This window comes from Sinohyriopsis cumingii, chromosome 6, assembly GCF_028554795.1.
Source record: "Sinohyriopsis cumingii isolate HCF-2022 chromosome 6, ASM2855479v2, whole genome shotgun sequence".
Classification (NCBI taxonomy): Eukaryota; Metazoa; Mollusca; class Bivalvia; order Unionida; family Unionidae; genus Sinohyriopsis; species Sinohyriopsis cumingii.
In genome coordinates, this window is record NC_142966.1 from 55,491,199 (window position 1) to 55,511,942 (window position 20,744).

Sequence of the window (20,744 nt, forward strand, 5' to 3'; positions counted from 1 at the left end):
ACATGTGTGTGTGTGTGTGTATATATATATATATATATATATATATATATATATATATATATATATATATATATATATATATATATATATATTACAGTGTGTTTTACTCTAGCATGTACTTGCTGTAATAATGTATGTGCCCAGCAGGTTTTGGCTCCAGATCAACTAGTATTATTTCAGTGTTGGAGGGAGTGGCAGCCTAACAGGCAAGGTGTGGCTTTGCTGGGCTGTGTTTTACTGTAATCATTCTACTAATCAGCCAGCCACTCCTGTCTATGACAATGTGCTGATTGCACCTTCCTTATATTGAATTGTCGGTAACATGTAGGTCTTTCTCTGAACAGTGGTTAAATTTAAAGGCAAGATAAAGATCACTTGTTATATTTTCATAGTAGTGAAGTGTGTCCAAGATTTACAGTTTTGGACTTTGCTGCCAGGATTATTGTTTGGTGGGAACTGTTGAGGTATGTGTATATTTTACAAAATAATATTAGTAATAGTAATATTTCTCAATGCATGTAAATTTAGATCGTATTGTAAAGAATTTTGAAGACTGATTTTCTGTGTTTGCCAGTTATATTCAATACATATTGCACTGGTGGTGTGGCTGGTGTTAAAAAATGCATAACCATGAATCGTGCATTTGACACCAATGATAATATTATTCAACAAAAGTAATTATTTGACACCCATGATATTAATTACTATACAAAAAGTAATTATATGACACCCATGATATTAATTACTATACAAAAAGTAATTATATGACACCCATGATATTAATTACTATACAAAAGTAATTATTTGACACCCATGATATTAATTACTATACAAAAAGTAATTATATGACACCCATGATATTAATTACTATACAAAAAGTAATTATTTGACACGCATGATATTAATTACCATACAAAAAGAAATTATTTATATCTGAGGAGGAACAGCACAAATCTTTTGATACATTGAGTTTCAAGGACACATATCAGCTCTTAGTTTAGAATGCAGGATTTTGAAATCGAGTTAATGAAAGTACCAGGTATGTGAAATCATTAAAACTGCAGATGAACAATTTTTACATAAAACCAAATGCCTGTTTATTACATACATGTAATATATTCAGTTTCGTTAAAATAATGAGGTTTTTTAATGCATGCACATAGTTTTAGTGACTAAACTTCAAATGTTTGATGGTTGAAAATGCGACAATATCAGGTCTCAAATATTTGCTATTTTTGACTTCTCCAAGACTGCAGGACCATTTCTGACCCAATTTCACTGAAAATATACTTTACTAGTCTAAGTTTTCTCTGACCCTCCTCACCCCATTTTTGGTATTTGGATATATATGTTAAATGTTACATGTCCAAATATAAAGCGGAGGGCCAGAGGAAACTCATCCTGCAGACCATTCTAACTTCAAGTTTTGTAAAAATTATCACAAAGAGAGCTTTTGGGAATGGTATAGTTTTGTAATAATTTGGAAAATGAAGATATTGCTTTAAACTTTATTATAAAAAAGATGATGATTTAGCTAAGTCTTACAAAGCATGTAGATTTGTATTCCATTTGTGTGCAGGTAGTTACAAGTATCTGCCATACTATAGAAGCAGTGTTAGATGACAAGGTGTGTCTTTGGTTGAGACTCAAGAACAACATTCTTGACATGAGAAAAGTGTTTGTTTTGTCCTTTGCACCCTAACATGAAGAACTTTGTTCAAGAAATGTCAAGAACCTAGTTCTCATCTTCAGATCTCACACCACCTCTGAATCAGGAGATGACAAGAACAAAGTGGCAGAACATGCTGAGTGTTGAAGTGCCATGTTTTGTGTTCTAAGATCAACTCTTACTGTTATGTTGTTAGAGCAAGTGCGCTCAGGAACATCTGAGGATGTACTTGCCATATGGGCAAGATCCCAAACAGGCGGCCCAAAAGATGACCAAGATGACACACTTGTGCTGCAAACAGGCTACCCAAAGATGACCAAGATGTCACACATGTGCTGCAAACAGGCTGCCCAAAGATGACCAAGATGTCACACATGTGCCGCAAACAGGCTGCCCAAAGATGACCAAGATGTCACACATGTGTCGCAAACAGGCTGCCCAAAGATGACCAAGGTGTCACACATGTGCCACAAACAGGCTGCTCAAAGATGACCAAGATGTCACACATGTGCCACAAACAGGCTGCCCAAAGATGATCAAGGTGTCACACATGTGCCGTATTAGTTGAAGAGCTCATAGGCAATTGGCAACTAAGTCCTGTGTTAGGCAAGAAGGTGGAAAATTCAATTGGAAAGGTATGTTGCCATGACATGCAGACCATATGGTCACACCAGCTAAAGTCCCTATGTGGTCAGGGATACCTGTTAGGTGTACAGAATTTAGGGACAAAATATCAAGCTCTTTGTTGGGAAGCATGGTCCTTCTCTAAATTGAGTTGACAATAAGAAACTTTAATTATTGTCAGAAGTCTTATTTAATCTGTTTGTTAATCAGTAAGTTTTCAACTTGAAATATAAATTTACACAAAGTGAAAAAATATTTTGTTTTGGTAGTTAGCTAGTTTTGCAGGTGAGAGTCACAAGTTAAGTTTGCAGTAGAGCTATATTGCTAAGTTCAGGAGAGTGATGGCCATTAAGGACATCTTCATTTGTATACAGTGCATATAAAGGAATTCTAGTAAGTTACAAAATGCAGAGGTGGTGAATTTCTCCAGAATAGAATGTGCTGTTTACTGTATGAGATTATATTATGAATACATTGTAGACAGCATGAGGTGAACAGTTGAAGTACTGGCATAATTATGCCATGTCTGTAAATAAATATGTAATGAACTTAAAAGCAGATTGTCTTCCATGCACACACAAACACTTATGCGTGTGATATATGGTGGAGCTGGTCTTTCTAGACTAGCTGTAAAGTAGCACCAGAACTATGAATAGATGAAGAGTAGAAGCTGAAAAAAAGTTACCATCCTGCATAGATGTACAAAGGAAATACCAACAGTGTAGCTTTTCTTACCCCCGGAAGACCCAGTAGAAAAGTGGTTGACAACAGTATCAGTGAGAATATGATGGGAGTTGATCCAGCACTTTAGGAGTATAATACTTCCCATGAAAATTATAGACCACATCTGAATAGAACATCACGAGGAGAGGAGATATGCAGAGACATGGATAATATGCAAACGCTGTGGTGAGGAACACCATAATGCAGTTCAGTGCAGGTTTCAAAGTGTAACATCATGATTTAGAGAGGCATATGCAAGCAGTAAGCTGCATGTCCCAAAACCAGTATGAAATATAAGTTTGAACAAAGTCGAAATGGATCAGTTAGTTTCGTAGATAAGATTCGGTGTGTTTAGTAGGCATAGAGTTACATTGTTCAGTTTGGTAGAGTGATAATGCTAATTCATTTTCCGTAGACTTCAGTATTAATGTTTGAGAAAATAAAACTATTTTGTGCACTAGATGATACATTACACTATATATGTACCTCTTGATAGAAATAAGGTCAAAACCTTCGAAGCCATCAAAATTATATGCTGCATGGCATTTTTTTTAGATAAATGACGCTAAGGCAAGGTGCTAATAAAAACTACCTTAGTCTTCAGGTTCACACAGGGTACTTTTAGCCAGATCCAAATGATATGCGTGCAAAGATAGAATCCATATAGAAGTTCAGTGCGCTGATCAAAGTCTCAGAAAATTACAAAAGAAAAATTCCACGCAGTTATAACAGCCAGTCTCCAAGTATTACATACGGTATCCCCTGCTTTTGAGGCTGGGACCTTGCTCAGTTAATAATTTTGTGGCCTGATTCCTATACTGAAAATGCAATTTTACATTTGACAGCCTTATTATTCCCACTATGAAAACAAAGTCATATGGACAGCGTTCTTTTGCATACCAAGGCCCAGAATTGCCCACTGAACTTAGACACAAAGACACAGTGATCACATTCAAGAGGGCTCTCAAAACTCACTTATTTTGACTGCAAGAACAAACTTAAAGACCTATTAATGTTTCCTACTTGAAATATTCTCAGCATGTTTTTTATTTTTTAATGTTTTTCTAATTTCATGGTGTTTGTTTTTGCAAGAATATTATTATATGTTTTTTATCTTATAGGTGTTGTCTAATGTTGTAAAGCACTTAGAGCTTGTAAAGATTAGGCGCTGTACAAAGTCCTCATTATTATTATTATTATTATTATTATTATTATTATTAAAAACAAAATGCTAGCAATCTTTCTGCAAAAGCAAATGCATGTTACAGTCACAGTTTACAAGAAATTTCTGAAATTTGTGTTATTTTTGACCTACTTTGTGGTTACCAGTTTTAAAAATCTGCTACTAAACAACACCTATTCTGTCCTTTATTTGCTTCAAAAATAAAAACCCAACAGTTTTGCTCCCAGTAGTATTTGCATACCTTCATGTTTATTTGTACACTCCTAACAACTTTAAAACTGAAAAGTATCAAAGATTTAAAAGCTTCACAAAACTTAGTTATTTCATTCATCAGTTTATAATTTCTAACCTGATTGTCACCACAGGGTCCCAAAAACTATCAATGGAGAAATCCAAATGAAAAAGAATGAAAATATCTATTAAATTCTATTTATATTACACAATAGTCTATACCAAAAAGTTCATATTTGTAGCACATAGCTAAGGTATATCCCTTGTCATAGCTTCCAGTTGTCTCCACCCATTATTCATTAAGTTGAAAATGTGATTTTTTGTTAGTAGAAATTTGGTACCATATGCATAATGTTAACCCTTTTCTTACATTTTGTTTTGAATGATAAGACATTTTAGAATGAAGATTCATATATTCATGATTTCTTTTCATGTACATGGTCAAGCTCTTGTAGAAAATGCTTCTTTCATTGTGTAGCACACAACATCTTGTATCTTTGTTTAACTCCAGGATGAATAGATTTTACTGTTATAAAATGGTAATGTTTTCATCGTCTTGCATTAAACTTATGATGTTGTATATAAACAGACCATTACAAACAGTTTGAATGAATTAATCATCACTCTAACCTGTTTTAACCATGACCTAATAGATGGAAGGTATTTACCTTAAAGGGGTTGACCACTAATTCATTTCATGTGAAATTCAATATTATTATTTGAGAGAAAAAATGTTTGGTGCACTTGATGAACCATTACAAAACAGTGTAATCCTTCACTGAATACCCTATCCATTGACTTATAAGTTGAGTCAAAATGCAAACAACAAAATATCCTGCACTGCCATTGCATAGTGTGCTTGCAGATTAGAGTCTGTTATGTTTCTTCTACTGATTACTCCTAACAAACTGCACAGATCAAGATATGTCAGCACATTATGCAACAGCAGATCTGGATCTGTGCAGTTTGCAGTTAGATTCGTTTCATAAGCAAGTATACATTGTGAAAATTTATGAACAATCAAAATTGTGTATTATGTGGCATTATTTTAAGATTTGTCCTTTGGATGGGGGAACCAATTAATTTACCATAATTGTCAGTTTTGTACCAGGTAGACACAAGATAATTTTAGGCTTCCAGAAAAGATAAAAATTGTGTGCATGTACAGACAAAATGTGTGTAGAAGTGGAAAGCACTAACAAGAGTTGCAGAAATTGAAAATGAGAATGAAAATTCAATTGCAGTACAACAGCCAATGACTGTATCAAGTATGATATCCAATGTATTCCATCTTCACTAGCCAAGGTTCCAATGTGATAACCCTGTCTACACCAAGGTGGATCGAACAGATATATTTGTGTGTTGCCGTAGCGACATCTATTGGATTTCATGAGTTGCCTCCCTTAGTATGTAATGCCAGCTTACCAGTAGTGTGGTGCAGTGTACATCGGCCGAAAATGATTGGGTGATTGACCTAAAATGGATACTTTGTAACTTTAACATTGAAAGTATGACCATGGACTGGAGAGACACCATTACAGGTGTATTTAGTGAAAGGTATTTGTGCAAACAGACCAGCATTGGAATATTGCTTATTTATCAGTCCATTCAAGTTGTATGCTCCCCTCATCTTGATCATGTAGGAATAGTGTTCAGATTTTAACAACTTAAATTTAATTTGATGCGATGGCTTGCTGCAACATCCAGTCAAATTCACAGACCTGAAGCACAGAAATATCTGCTCGATACACCGAGGTGTAGATGGGGATATCGGAACCTTGGCTAGCGAAAATCAATGTATTCCCACATTGAGACATATTAAAATATGTTAAAGATATTCTGGAACAAGCCTTGAAACACCTCTATCCCCTTGCAATAGGAACCCCATATGTTCATGTATCTTGGAACAAGCGTTATAAAATTACTGTCCCCTTAAGGTAGAAACCCCACATGTTTGAGTATCTCAGGACAAGCCTTATGGCTCTTATATCCCCTTAAGGTAGAGACCACACTGCAAAAAGTACAAGAAATTGATTGACTGGTTGCTTTTTATAATTAAGTGACTCTGTAATTGACCAGTAAAAATAGGCAACTAATAGTTAATTTCTTAATTGTTTTTCTTGGGCGATAGCAGAGTGACCTTGTATGACTTTTCTCTGGCAGTAATGACAAATCTACTTTGCACTGCTAGCATTATGATAAAGGAATTAGACATGCTGCATAATTCCTGTTGGTTCTGTTAAATGTAAGCTTTTGATCAGGGAGGTTATCATCATTGGATGCTATTTTAATTTTCTTTATTTATGATGGAAATAATTTTTATGTCATTTTTGAATGATTACAAGTTATTCTGTTGTTTAAGAATCACACTTTGTGTTATGGGGTACTCTATTAGATCCAACAGCAGCTGTGAATGGAGAGGACTTGGTGGCATTCTGCCTGTCACCAGCAGAGAAAACAATAAAATGCCTTCATAAAATGTATTTAGTAAACCAGTTTTCATTATAATAAACTCAATTTGGTCATGTGGTCTTTTGTCATGATTGGGGATGGCAGAATGTATGTATAATATACTGGCCACCTTGTAAGACAGACACCTCACAAACACAATTAAGGTAATTTTATTACTGTATCAATCTGGAGTTAATAAGCCTGTCACTTATACAGAAAATTACAAATGAATTCTAATTGTTTCCTACCAACATATAAGTGCAGGTCTCTGAATCTAGCTGACAACACAGTCACTTTTGCCTTGCCTAAGTGTATAGTGATACTTGAACAAAGCAGGCCACTAATTTGTAATCAGAGCTTATAGATGATGTGGGTAGGGAACCAAATTACTGGTATTTAGTCTATTTATCATCAAATAATGTAAACTTGCCACAGAGGGAGGCCATTTTTATAAGAATGTTTTCACTGGGAGATCAGCCAGTAGGCGTTAGGTTTTTCACACCTTGTTTAATAAGTGTGGAATACTAAGTTCCACCTACTTGATAATATTTACATGTAGAATACTGAGTTCCACCTACTTGATAATAAATTACATATAGAATACAAAATTCCGCCTACTGTACTTGAAAATAAATACATTTAGAGCACAAAGTTCCACCTACTTAATTTAAATACATGTAGAATACTGAATTTCACCTATTGGATAATAAATGTGTATAATACCACGTTCCACCTTCTTAATAAAAAATATATGTAAAACACTAAATTCTACCTACTTGAAAATAAATACATGTAGAATACTAATTTCCACCAGTACTTGATAATAAATATGTGTTGAATACTTAGTTCCACCTACTTGATAATAAATACATGTTGAATACAAAGTTCTACCCACTTGATAGTAAATATGTTTAGAACACCAAGTAACACCTACTGGATAATAAACACATGAAGAATACTGAATCCCATTTACTTGACAAAAAATATGTGTAGAACACTAAATTCTACCTATTTACTTGATAATAAATACATTTTGAATACTAAGTTCCACCAGTACCCACTTGATAGTAATTATGTTCAATACACTAAGTTCCACCTTCTGGATAAGAAATATGTGTTGAATACTTAAGTTCCACCTACTTGATAATTAATGTGTAGAAAACTGAGTTCCACCTACTTGATAATAAAAATACATTAAAATACTAAGTTCCACCTACTTTAAAAAAAGTCACTATTTAAAGAGGCTAATCCAATTAATTTACAGTAATCTCCCTTGGGGTCCTATATTATAACAAAGTCTTCTTTTAGACAGGGAAACCCAATTTGTTTAAAGTAATCAGTCTAACTTGTTTCCCTCAATTACAGTAATTTTATTTTTTAAAGAAGGTAACCCAGTTAATTTACATCAAGTAATTTTTCTTGGGACCCTCTATTTGGTTACGCTCCACAGTTTTCACAAAATTCTGCTTTTCTATATGTATCTTGTCTGTTTAAATTTAAATCTTTGCAGTAAAGACTAGGATTTTATCATTTCATACAATCCCATATAAAATTCTCATTTGGTGTAGTTGATGATTATATCATATTTTTAAGCCAGACTTGTTCTGAACACACTTAAGACTTGGTTTTTGGACTGGCATGAATGCTCGATGTTTTTGCCCTATACCTGCTCCTAAAAACAATTTTTCCATAGATAAAATGTAAAGAAAATCTGACTGGTTAAACTAATATATCATTTGAAGTAAAAAATTAGGTGAATGTTTCTATTTTCTGAAATGTTCACTCGGAGCCCATCTTTCACATTCATACCTGATGCTTAATCACACTTAGCGTAGATTCCCCTAGTGTTGAATGTTTAAGTAAAACTAAAACTATCATGCCAACAAAACATTCCTGGATTCTTCTGTAAATAACACAATCCTGCTGGTGAAATGTTGGAACTTAAGTTTTGATTAAAAACTTAAACCCAGTGCAAAAAAAGAAACTGAAGTAGAATGTATAAAGTAAACCTGTCTTGAAAGAATACTGCAGTGATAGGCCACCTGTCTCGAGAGAACAGATTCCAACTGCACATATTTATTGATTATATGGTGTTATGACCTGTCTTGAGAGACCACAATCTTGAGAGAGCATGGTTTTTTGGCAGAAGAGGTGGTCTTTTAAGACTGAATCTGCTGTACAAGGAGTTGCTTGAGTTGTTTCTTATAATCCCAGACCCATCTGAGTCTGAAAACTCGCCTTCAGATTGCATGTTTCTTTTGTTATGATCAGTGTACTGTATGTTGTTGTTGTTGGGTTTAACGCCATTTTTCAGCACACGATAGGCTATACATGGCGGCCAGTATTAATGGTGGAGGAAGAACCCGGGAAAACCCCGGAAAGAACCACCGACCCTCGAGAAGCTACTGGAAAGCTTTCTCACATATCCACATTGGCCGAATCCGAGACTCTAACCTACGCAGACAGAGGTGAAATGGCAGTGATCCGTAACGTAGAGTGCATTAGACCACTCGGCCACTCGGGGCCCCTGTACTGTATGTATGTATGTATGTATGTTATAATGTATGTATGTATGTATGTATGTATGTATGTATTAGTATTTAACGGTACAGCAGTACAACGGTGGCAATATGGTGCCAATTAAAAGTAAAGTAAAATAATTTAAAGTAAAGAATTGAACAAAAAATCTTGAAGATGATCAGACCCTTCATAAATATAAAGTTCTACAAGATAAAATTTAAATATTTTAAAATTCTGTAAAATGTTTATAAAATGAAAGGTGCAAAACCTTACAGAAATAAGATCCAGATATATAAATTGCATTCCTTCAAACAAAGATTCTCCAGGTGGTAAATCATCATGAAATTCCTTAATTGAGTGGAAGTCAATACACTTTACAAAAATGTGTTTGACTGTTACTGGACATTGTAGACACTGGCAGAGTATGTGCTTGGTTAAGCTAAGCACCCGTCAGGAGGGTTGCATGAGTTGGGTATGTGTGTCCATTTGGCACAATACCACCTCATCACTGTGATTTGTTCTCTGTGAGGGTTGGAACTCTTCAGTAATGGGCTTCATGTAACAAAACTTGCTTGTGAAATTTTCATTCAACATATTTTTCCAAGTTATATACGTTATGCTGATCTGATGTTTGAAGTATGTAGAGTCATGAAATTAAAGCAAGCTTTTTATCTTGGGTTCATGGTTATCCATGCAAGATTACCAGTAGACATGGACTTTACTAGAATTAAGAGTTGGGCACAGCAAAACAAAACTAAAGGTGATAATGAAATGGATGATACAGGGGACATAACCAGAAATACATAAGGAATCTGAAACTATTTTTGGCAAGAAATAATCATCATTTGGAAAATATCAAAGATGACAAGCATTTAATTGTATTTATAGATATTAATTTACAATGGGATTGACAATATTTGTAAAGTTCTGTCATCTAAAATTTCACTGCTTGGTAGAATCAATAAATATTTTCCTACATAAAGTCTTATTCCATATTACAATGCACAAGTCGGACTCCAGATTAGTGTTCAGCTATTTGGGGGCAACCTGTGCCAAGTCTTAGCTTGAAAGGATTTATAACTTCAGAAATGGGCAGCACATGTTATTTGAAATAATTTATTGATTATTCATGAAAAGCATTAGGTATGGAACTACAGTGGCTTAGCAGTGTCATAAAGAATTGTTTTCCATGTACATAAATGTCTACATGGAGCTGTATCATAATAGTACCTACAGGATTCATTCAGACCTTATTCAGCACTTTCCCAGTTGAGGTCACCATCATATAGCAGGCATGTGTAACTTCCTCCAGGCTCATGCTGGATAGCAATTTTGTAATGTACCTACAAAACATGCTGTATACCAGATAAAGGTGTGGTGCAGGCTAGGTTGCACATGCCTGTCATATAAGAACTTTCATTGATTTCATTTATTTGGAATAATCTTCCATTGCTTGTAAAATCTATGGAAGCTATTACAGTATTTTAAGCAAAGATCTCTTGAGCCTGTGTGTGTTAATAATATAATTAGTATTTAAATTATTAAAGACATGTTAATTAAATTGTTGTAGGATGTACATACACTTTCCTAAGAGGGCCTCAGAGGAACATAGTTTTGACTAAATAAGCAATCCTCTATAAACAAAATATTATTATTATTGGCACTATTGCTTGTTGGTTCATGCATTTTTTTTATGCCCGCATGAACACAATTCAGCAAGGGGATATCTTCTATTTTTGCTCATGTGTTTGAAAGTATATTTGTATTTGTTCATTCATTTATTTGCATAATCTCATGGAAACTGGTATGTGGATACATCTAATTGAATTAAACTTAGTCATACAATATCCTGGTTTTTGTGACCCTGTGTTTGTGCTTGAGTGACGTTTGCATTTTTTGCTGTCCATTAATTGCCCCCTCAGTATCTTTGACACTATTCTTCTACACTCATGACAAATTCTTATGTAGAGAGACCTCCATGAAAGTTACTCCACAACACCAAAACTTAATGTGACCCAATTTTCTTGCCTTGAGTGTCTTTATTTTCAACAATCTGTTCATTACATCCTCAACAATTATTTAATTTCATTTAAAGTCTCAAAACTTGGTCTGCTGAATATGTCAAGGAGAGCTACTCAAACATACAAAAACTTGGTTAATGACCCAGTTTTTACACGAGTGACATTATTTACAGTTCTTTTCATCATGCTCTCAAAATCTCAGCCCCTATTTCATGAAAATTGGTATGTCGATGCATCCATAGGAGAGCAACTCAGCCATACCAAAAAGTAGGTCACATTTACATAATTTTCATGCTTGAGTGTATTTTGCATTTTAAGCTATTTCCAATGCACCCTTACTGTCTTGGACCATATTTCACCTATGGTCTTGAAAACTTGGTACGTGGATACATATCAGCAAAAGTAACTCCACCATATAAAAGTTGGGTTAATGTGAGCCCATTTTCATGCTTTAAACTTTTGTATTTTAGTTTCTCCGTTCAATACTTCTGAATGTCTTGAGCCTTTTTCACCTAACTCATGAAAATTGGTATGTGAAAGCATCGCTAAGAGAGATTCTTAACCATACCAAAAGCAGGTCATTGTGACATAATCTTCAGTCTTCGGTGACTCTTTTGTATTTCAGCTATTCATCCTCATTATCTTGGACCATATTTCACCAATACTTACAAACGTTATATGTTCCTTAATGCTAGGGGCAGATCTAGGTGTGGATGTGCCTGCACATGCCCTCCTCCTAAAAAAATCCCACCCCAAAAATGAGTCAAATAATTGGAATGTTTCTAAGTTTCCAGACTTAATCCTTTGGGTCTTCATTATACATGTATGTTATGTCCAACAGACCCCTAAATCGAGTCCAACTGCAAACTGCACAGACCCAGATCTGCCATCACATAATGTGCCAGCAGATCCGGGTCTGTGCAGTTTGTTAGGAGTAAACAGTAGAACAAACAACATAGACCCTGGTCTGCAGATGCATTATGCTATGACAGATCATGATCTTTGTTGTTTACAGTTTGACTCAACTTGTAAGTGAATATATACGGTAGGTAGAATGCAGTATCAGTCAATACACTTCCAAATTGTTCTAAAGTTATTGCCATGATATTCATTCGAGTCTTTTTAACTACTGCTTCAGACTTTAAGATCATCTTTAAAGGCAAAGTTTTCACTAGTTTTTAAATTGTTGGCTCTATAATCTAGTGCAAACCAGTATTTTTGTTGCATTTTTTAACAGGCTGTGGAATGTTATGAATATAGGCTGTGAGAATTTAAAATTTTCATACCTCATTTTCAGAGAAAACAAAATTACTGAAAAATTGAAAATAACAAAATTATACCATAAGCAACCTTTTAATGTGAATAATGCCCTTTTAGCAGATATTTGACTTTTAATTCTATAGTGTGAACTTGCTTGTGCAGCTTATGAGCATATTGCTTTGTACCTAATGAAATTTAACATTGAGAGTTTTCAGACACTTTGGTTACAGAAATGTCTGCATTGACCTCAGAAGCCCCACCTACTTGGGGTGTGTTTTGGTGCCCATCACTTGATTGTGATACTGAACATCCCTCTAGAACCAAGCCTATGTACATTAGTGCTTCTGTGTCAGCTGCTGCAGCATTACAACACTGGTGGCAAAAGATTCAGCAACACCTATGTGGGTATTACCATATATACTCCATTATAAGTCAAGTCAAACTACGAACAATGATCATCCAGATATGCCATAGCCTAACGCACCTGCAGACCAGGGTCTTTGTTGGTCTACTGATTACACCTAACAAACTGCACAGACCCAGATGTGCTGATGCATTATGTGGTGGCAGATCTGGGTCTGTGCAGTTTGCAGCTGGTTTGAACTTATAAGTGAGTATGTGTGGTATTTAAAGTCCTAGAAAATGCAGACTGTTGTTGGTTGATGTTTAATAGCCATTTGAGCTTGTTATTTGGCTATATTTTGCAGAGAAATAAGAGCAAAGTACCTTTCCCAAGGACATGGCTGATGTAGTCAAGCCATATTGGTATGGGCAGGTATTGAACCTGCAGCCCTTCAATATATACACGTTTTTGTTCTGTGAACTAAGCTACAACAGCTCACTAAATCACTCATTTCATCAGATTATAGCCTAACAAGTTGTTTGTAGACATACATGTGTTGGGAAGTTAATAAATAACAGCACATTGAAATATGTCTATCAGGTACACTCAACAGACCTCACACATTTGCATTATGTGGGCAGGTGTCCTTTATTTGAGGTTCATATGGTTATGAAATGAAAAATTATATCCTTTATTCAGAAGTGTCCTTTTATTTGATGTCTGCTAAAGAATGGTTCACTGAATGTGCATATTACAGGATCAGATATTTGATAGGAAGCCATGGTTTGCTTTAATCGAAGATTAAGGTGATTTAATAATGTAGAGAATAGATGTAACATTGCAGGAATGATTGTTGGATTTTATAGCAATGTGTGTGAGGGATAGTGCATTCAGATAGCAAAAATTCTGGCAGTTCCAGTGTTGATGATCTTTATTTTAGTATATTTTACCATCCATACTCACTTATAAGTGGAGTCGCATTGCAAACTGCACAGACCGAGACCTGCCATTGTGAAAAGTTGCCAGCAGATCCGGGTCTGTGCAGTTTGTTAGGAATAATCAGTAGAACAAACAACATAAACCCTGATCTGCAGTTGCCTTATGCTATGGCAGATAAGGATCTTTATTGTTTGCAGTTTGCCTTGACTTATAAGTGACTACAGTATATATAGTACTCAAGAGTCCAAACATTCAAATCAAAACTAAAATTTGCAGATGTTTATGAAATGAAACGTAAAAATAATCAGAATTTAGTGTTTGTACAAGTTTTGAGTAGAAGATCAAATTGTACTAGAAGTCATATAACCTGTTTGCATGAGTCAGGTGATTTTCCAAGATAATTGACTGCTTCAGGGTTTATGTTGTTCTACTGATTGCTCCTAACAAACTGGACAGACCCAGACTCAGTTTTAAAAGAAACAGGCGTCAAAATGATCAATCAAAGGGGCATGCACTGTATAAGTTGCTTTGGAAACACCATATTAATCTGAGCTTTTCTTCTCAGTCAGGTTTGATGGTCATGTTTTTTTAACGATAAACCTGAATTACTTTTGGCTCTGGACCGTATTGGTGATCTCTCATGTGTTTTGTTTATATAGATCAGACATTTTATGCATAATTCATTGCCTGTGTGGGGTAGCTTCCATTTTCATTTATAGGTTTTAAATGTGAGGCATAAAGGTTTAGTAAAAAAAAGTCTAATTGACATAAATATAATATTAATTAATGTTTTGTTTTGAAAACATGATTAATTAACATTTTTGATGACTGAAGTTAATACATGTATATTTTATTTTCTTATGTGTTTTGTGATAATTTAGGCATTTGCATAGTTTTTACAAATTTGTAGATTTTCATACTTTATCAGAAAGAAATTGCAATTTTAATTGTTATTTACAGATCGAAGTTCAATTTTTTTTAATTTATTTTTTTAAAATGCCCTTACTTGACAAGACCACTCTTTTCTGAGTATTCTTAACTCTGGCTAGATATGTATTCATGTAAAACCTCAAGATGAGCTGCACTTTTCATGCTTTTATTCTGATGAAAACTATCATAAAGTTTAAAATGTCTTCAATTAAAGTAGACTCACTGTTTGTGTTGTGAGCTTTAATATATAGCTGGGTGTGTATCAGAGAGGAACACAGAGTACAATCAAGCAATTTACTGTTAGTGGCAGGCTGAGTACAGAACAAAGTGTCTGGTGGCTGATGTACATGTGGATTGGCCACACCCACTAGCATAGCACGTAGTGTTACATACAGTGCAAGATACGGGCAGGTTTGATAGACTACTATAATGGATGTGGCTTGGGAGAGGCCCAGGCTGACGGAGTTGAAACAACATTAGGTCAGTCCATGCTATACAGCTCTCAGACTCCTTAGGATGTACCACAACATGCAGCCAGCAGCATGAACTGCATGCACGAGTGATGCTCAGAACACAGAACATATATCAGTGCTGGATTTGTTGTGTATTGTATTGGCTGGTGTCATTCCAGGTCACAGGTTAGTGGGTCATTGGTGTGTGTGTGTGTGTGTGTGTGTGTGTGTGTGAGAGAGAGAGAGAGAGAGAGAGAGAATGTTGTAGAGGGTGACAAACTTTGTCACAGATTGTGGATTCAAGTTGAGAGAGAGAGAGACCGGTGTAGAGGGTAAAAACTTATCACAGATTTGTGGATTCAAGTTGAGAGAGAGTGAGAGAGAGAGAGAGAGAGAGAGAGAGAGAGAGAGAGAGAGAGAGACTGGTGTAGAGGGTGAAAACTTATCACAGATTGTGGATTCAAGTTGAATAGGTAAGAAAAACAGATTTCTTCAGGGAAAAAGAGAATATCAAGATCAGGAAATATTGTAAAGGATCAAGAATTTGGCAGTGGGGAATGGGGGCTAATACTAGTAGTTGTTTTGATAAACAGAAATATTATGCCTTTTGAAAGAAAAATGGATTGGACAGTAACACCCACCCACTTCTGAACCTCAAAACATGTCATTAAGAATGGCAAGCTTTAACTTATTTTTCAGAACCTTTTCAAGGATGTGCATGTGCAGAATTTGTGCTAATTTCTCACATATCACATGACATCAGTATTATTTTTGGACCAAAGTGTTAGTGATTTATTAAATCCTTTCTGTTTTTTTCTGAAACTTTTCCCCTTTTTTTATATCTTGAAATCTACCTCCTAAATTTTCAGTTGTAAAATAGACCCTACAATATTTTACATAAATTATAGGAGGAGGATGACTATTAGCCTTGTTAAAAAATCAGATGATAACACTACGTACATGTTCGAAAGGACGAAAACGACTTTAATTCAAAGAGTCAGTCAGTCTAGATTCTGTGTAGTTGAGCTATCCACTGCATCCAGAAGACATTCAGATGGTGTCGCAAGATTTTGTTCCCTCAACATTTGATCTGTTTTAGGTATTGTGTAACATAAAAATTAGAATCTTGCATTGTCATGTGTGTGTTACAGAAACTTAATATGTCAAGAATATTCATTTAGATCATTTATTCACATTTGTCTCTTGGTGAACAGGGGCCCCGAGTGGCCAAGTGGTCTAAAGCGCTGTCTGTTAAGGATCACTGCCATCTCACCTCTGTCTGCCTGGGTTCGAGTCTCACATTCAGCCTATGTGGGTATGTGAGAAAGCTTGCCAGTAGCTTCTCTTGGGTCGGTGGTTCTTTCCAGGGTTTTCCTGTGTTCTTCCTCCACCATTAATACTGGCCACCATGTGTGCCGAAAAATGGCGTTAAACTCTACAACAACAACAACTCTTGGTGAACAGTGATGACCTGTACTATGGCATGAAACATTACAGCATTCTCTTATTACAAGATGGATACAGTTATAGATCTCACATTATTAAGTGATAGTAAAATTTTATGTTTAATGTACATAATTATAAGGTGGTCATCCTATGAGGCATTATACTCTATGTCTATAGTGGACATCATTATAATGAGGGAATACTGTATCAATTACTTCATTATGAGGTGACCTCACTATAAGGCAGTATGATATATGGCTTCAGTGTAAAGTACTATAATGAGAGAGTATTATATTATATACTTCATTGTAAATTGGTCTCACTTTAAGGTGTTCGGTGTTTCCAGTGGACATCATTATAAAGAGGGAGTAATTTATTAAGTCTTGGTCATTACTCATTGGCTAAAACATGAAGATTGGGAGACTTTAGATCTAGCCAAAACTTGGCCATAAATTTCAGCCAGATGTAACAGATACTGTATAAAGCATAAGAGATAACACTCACTCTTGCCCTGCCTAAACGTGTTATAATAAAAATCTGTGAATTTTGTCTAGCAGATCATTAACTTTTCTCTGATTAGTTTTCTGCAATTGCAGTTTGTTTGACCTCAACTGGATATCAGGATAAGAGTTGCCATAACTTGTCTGGGAAATTATTTGTAGAATGGATAGTTTAGTGGTGTGCAGGTAACTACTCATGTTGCAAATTATGTGAAGGAATTTAAGCTATAAGGTCTTCAGATAATTTTTTTAAAATCAGTACAAGCAACTCCATCATATTACAAGCTGTGAAGTACATCAGCTACCATCTGATTTTTTTTTTTTGCCCTCTCTCCACTCCCACCCATATTTTTGGAGGGGACGTAATGGTACCCATGCCCATCACACCACTTTACATTCTCACAAATTTTATTTCAGCTGATTAACTTTGTAAGGACTTTATAAATTAAAACAAAACTTAGTAGAGATATGAAATTAAGAGAACTGAGGTCAAATTCAGTTTTATCATTTTCAATAAGCAGATGAGTTATGGCACCTAGTAGATTAAAATTACCCTTAAATTGAATAATATTGGTGGGGATGTGGGACATTCATGTATATATTTATTCTTTTCCTTTCTTGCTTATCAGTTCTTCCCAAAAATTGCTAGATAATTCTTTCCTATGACCTTTTTATGTTCTAGCTGCCTGTGTTTCAAGTTATATTCATTGTCTACATATTCCATATGTAACAGCATGTGATAGTGTTAAAACGGGGGATTGTCCCTCCAAAATTTGGTTTTCGTTATCTAGGGGTTGACCGCCCTCGATGTTATTGCCCGGTTCGAGTAATTGTAAATATAAGTGGTGAAACTTATAGGTGAAATAGATAGAGATCTGAGCAGGTATATAGAACAAACCAACACGAGCCCCTGTACATGTAAACAAACAATTTAATCAATTACATACAAACACTGTGAAAATTCATTACATCAGGAATATACTCTGCTTTTAGAAATTTAAACTTCCACCTAAATACAAAGAAAACGCAAATAGATCTAAATAAAATAGTCGAGCTGTTTACTGATAGATTTAGTTCATCATAGGATCGAGTGGACAATCGAAGTCAGCGTCTTGTACGATTTCATAACCTGCTTGTCCTCAGATTGGCTTGCTCCCTCTGTAGCTGTTCAGACCCTTGGATCTCGGGATGATACTTTCTACCATCTGTCTCAGGATATTCTCAGAATACGTCTTCAGGAATTAACACGTCGCAGGATTGTGTCTCAGGATAATATGTCTCATACGTCTCATGAGCTATTTTCTCCCTTTTAAATAAATATAAATAGAGACAACCTAAATTTCCCATTATTTCTGAAACAGTTAATTCTTCATTATTCTCCCTTGTTATCAGATTTCACTATCTGAAACAGTTAATTCTTCATTATTCTCCCTTGCTATCAGATTTCACTATCAGTGCTAAACAGATGCTAAGACTATCAATTGACTCCACATGTCCTATAATGACCCTAGTTAGTCAAATGGCTAATTCATTACGCCTTGACCTTACACATTAACACATACGCGAGGCCTGGGGTTCTGAGCCAGCCTCAATTTACACAGCGAATAAATAGGATACATCACAGCAATCAATTACTCGATCATTTCAGTCAATACACACTTATTCTTAATCATATGTGAAATCTTCTAAATTTGACGAATTCACACGGATTCTCGTAATCAAATTAACTAATGTAATGCATTAAATTCTGAGAACATAACTCTTATGCAAACAAGACGACAAATTCAAACAATTCGTCAAACTTATCTAAAGAAGACTATGTACGACTTCCTATGTATAAACTCAACAGTTATACTTCATAAAGCAAATTATTACATGAATGTAGAAAAAAAGATTCATGCAACTACAAGTAAATAACTTCAGCAAAGCATTATATATGGCATCAACAAATTACATGGAATTGTCACACTACCTTTGCTTTCAACGTTCCTCCCTCTAATGGGTAAATTAGTTCGTCGGTTCCTTTCGACAATCGTCCCGTTTGGACAACAGTTGTTTTACGGAAATTTCTTGCAAATTCCCGGAGTCCTAGTTTTTGGGTCTCCTCTTGCAGGAAAAGCTTAGACTGATTAAAATTCTAAGTGGGCGATATTAAAACCTATGAAATTTTGTGTTGGAACATGCCCTCTCATTTAACGTAACCAATCAGAATCAAATATCTCTGCCGCCTTTTTCCAGAGGCGCCAAAGTCAGGGTCAACTTGACCTGGTAGTTTGAGTAACAGAGTTTCTGCGTTCTCTCAATTTGTGACAACTTTACCATGAAAATGAAGTTTTCCTTGTCCTAAATTGTCCGCCTGGCTGCTGTATAAACAAATGTTTAATTAGGAACAGAATTCTCCCTCTAAAGGACATTACCGTACGCAGTAGTATGGCGATATGATACACGCTTGTCTCCATAAATCTAATTAATGGTTCTCTGGTCTCAACTAATGTATTCTTGTTAGATCGACATAAAATTTGCCACTTCACATATAGTATGGTTCACTTCCCAAAAAATTAATGTACATATTTGGAGAGCTGTGGTGGCTAATTGGTTGGGTGTGATGGACTTGCAACTGAATGGATATGGGTTCAGATCCTACCATCGCCATCGGATTAGCATCTGTCAGCTACCATGGTGTGTCCTTGGACAAGGCACTTCATGCCATATTAAATAACATACTTGTTTTCTTGTGCCATAAAACAGTAACATAATCTAAAAACAGTTATGTAAACATATATGTGCAGAACCACTTGAACTTACCAGCATTAAGTGTTTATCATCATTCAGACAGCAAATGAAATTAGAAACTTTCAAATGATGGCAGTACAGCATGTATGTTGAATTCATGTAGTTGTTATATCTGATGTTACTTTTCAATAGAGATGGAATTGCTGTTGATGAATTCACCACAAGGTAGTTTGCTGTGGTTTTTATTTGTGTTTTATGTCACAGCAACACATATGAGTTATTTAGTACAGAAACAATTGGAGCAAAGTGCCTTGTCCAGGAACATGCCCAGGTAACTGACCAAGGCTGATCAGATAGTTAGATTCAAACCCACACTGTTTTGGTTAGCAGTCCAGCACACACACCACTGAACCACAGTGGTTTCTTTACTGTTACATTTTTGTTTCTGTATGTGCTAGAATGCATGTAATTTTTGTACAGTTATTTTTTGTCTACATTGAAAATGTGAAAATGCACAATTCAAGTGTTATAAAATGTACAAATCCAGTAATATTTTTGAAGTTAACTTATGTTGGTTTTTTTTTTGGCTGGGGTTGGGAAAAACGTGGAAAATAGAGGCTTACAGACTGAAAACTATACTTAATTCTGACACTTTATTTTCCTTGCTAAAAATAATAGTATGCATAGACAAATTATGCAGATTGTTGCAATACACTAGC

The 20,744-nt window shown here is 35.2% G+C and overlaps 1 protein-coding gene across 5 annotated transcripts in view; it reads left to right on the plus strand.

The window, feature by feature from the left end:
* LOC149796968 (uncharacterized) overlaps window positions 1-20,744 on the plus strand; it is a 167,933-nt gene that overhangs the window by 55,612 nt on the left and 91,577 nt on the right. Inside the window, exon 1 of one of the 5 annotated variants that reach the window (XM_089961655.1) lies at window positions 217-464. The exons of 3 other annotated variants lie outside the window; for them this stretch is intronic. The gene's annotated coding sequence lies outside the window, so the exon portion shown is untranslated. Of the gene's footprint in view, window positions 1-216; window positions 465-15,171; window positions 15,533-20,744 lie in introns of those variants that run through there. One more of the 5 variants, XM_089961654.1, reaches the window with a different exon arrangement.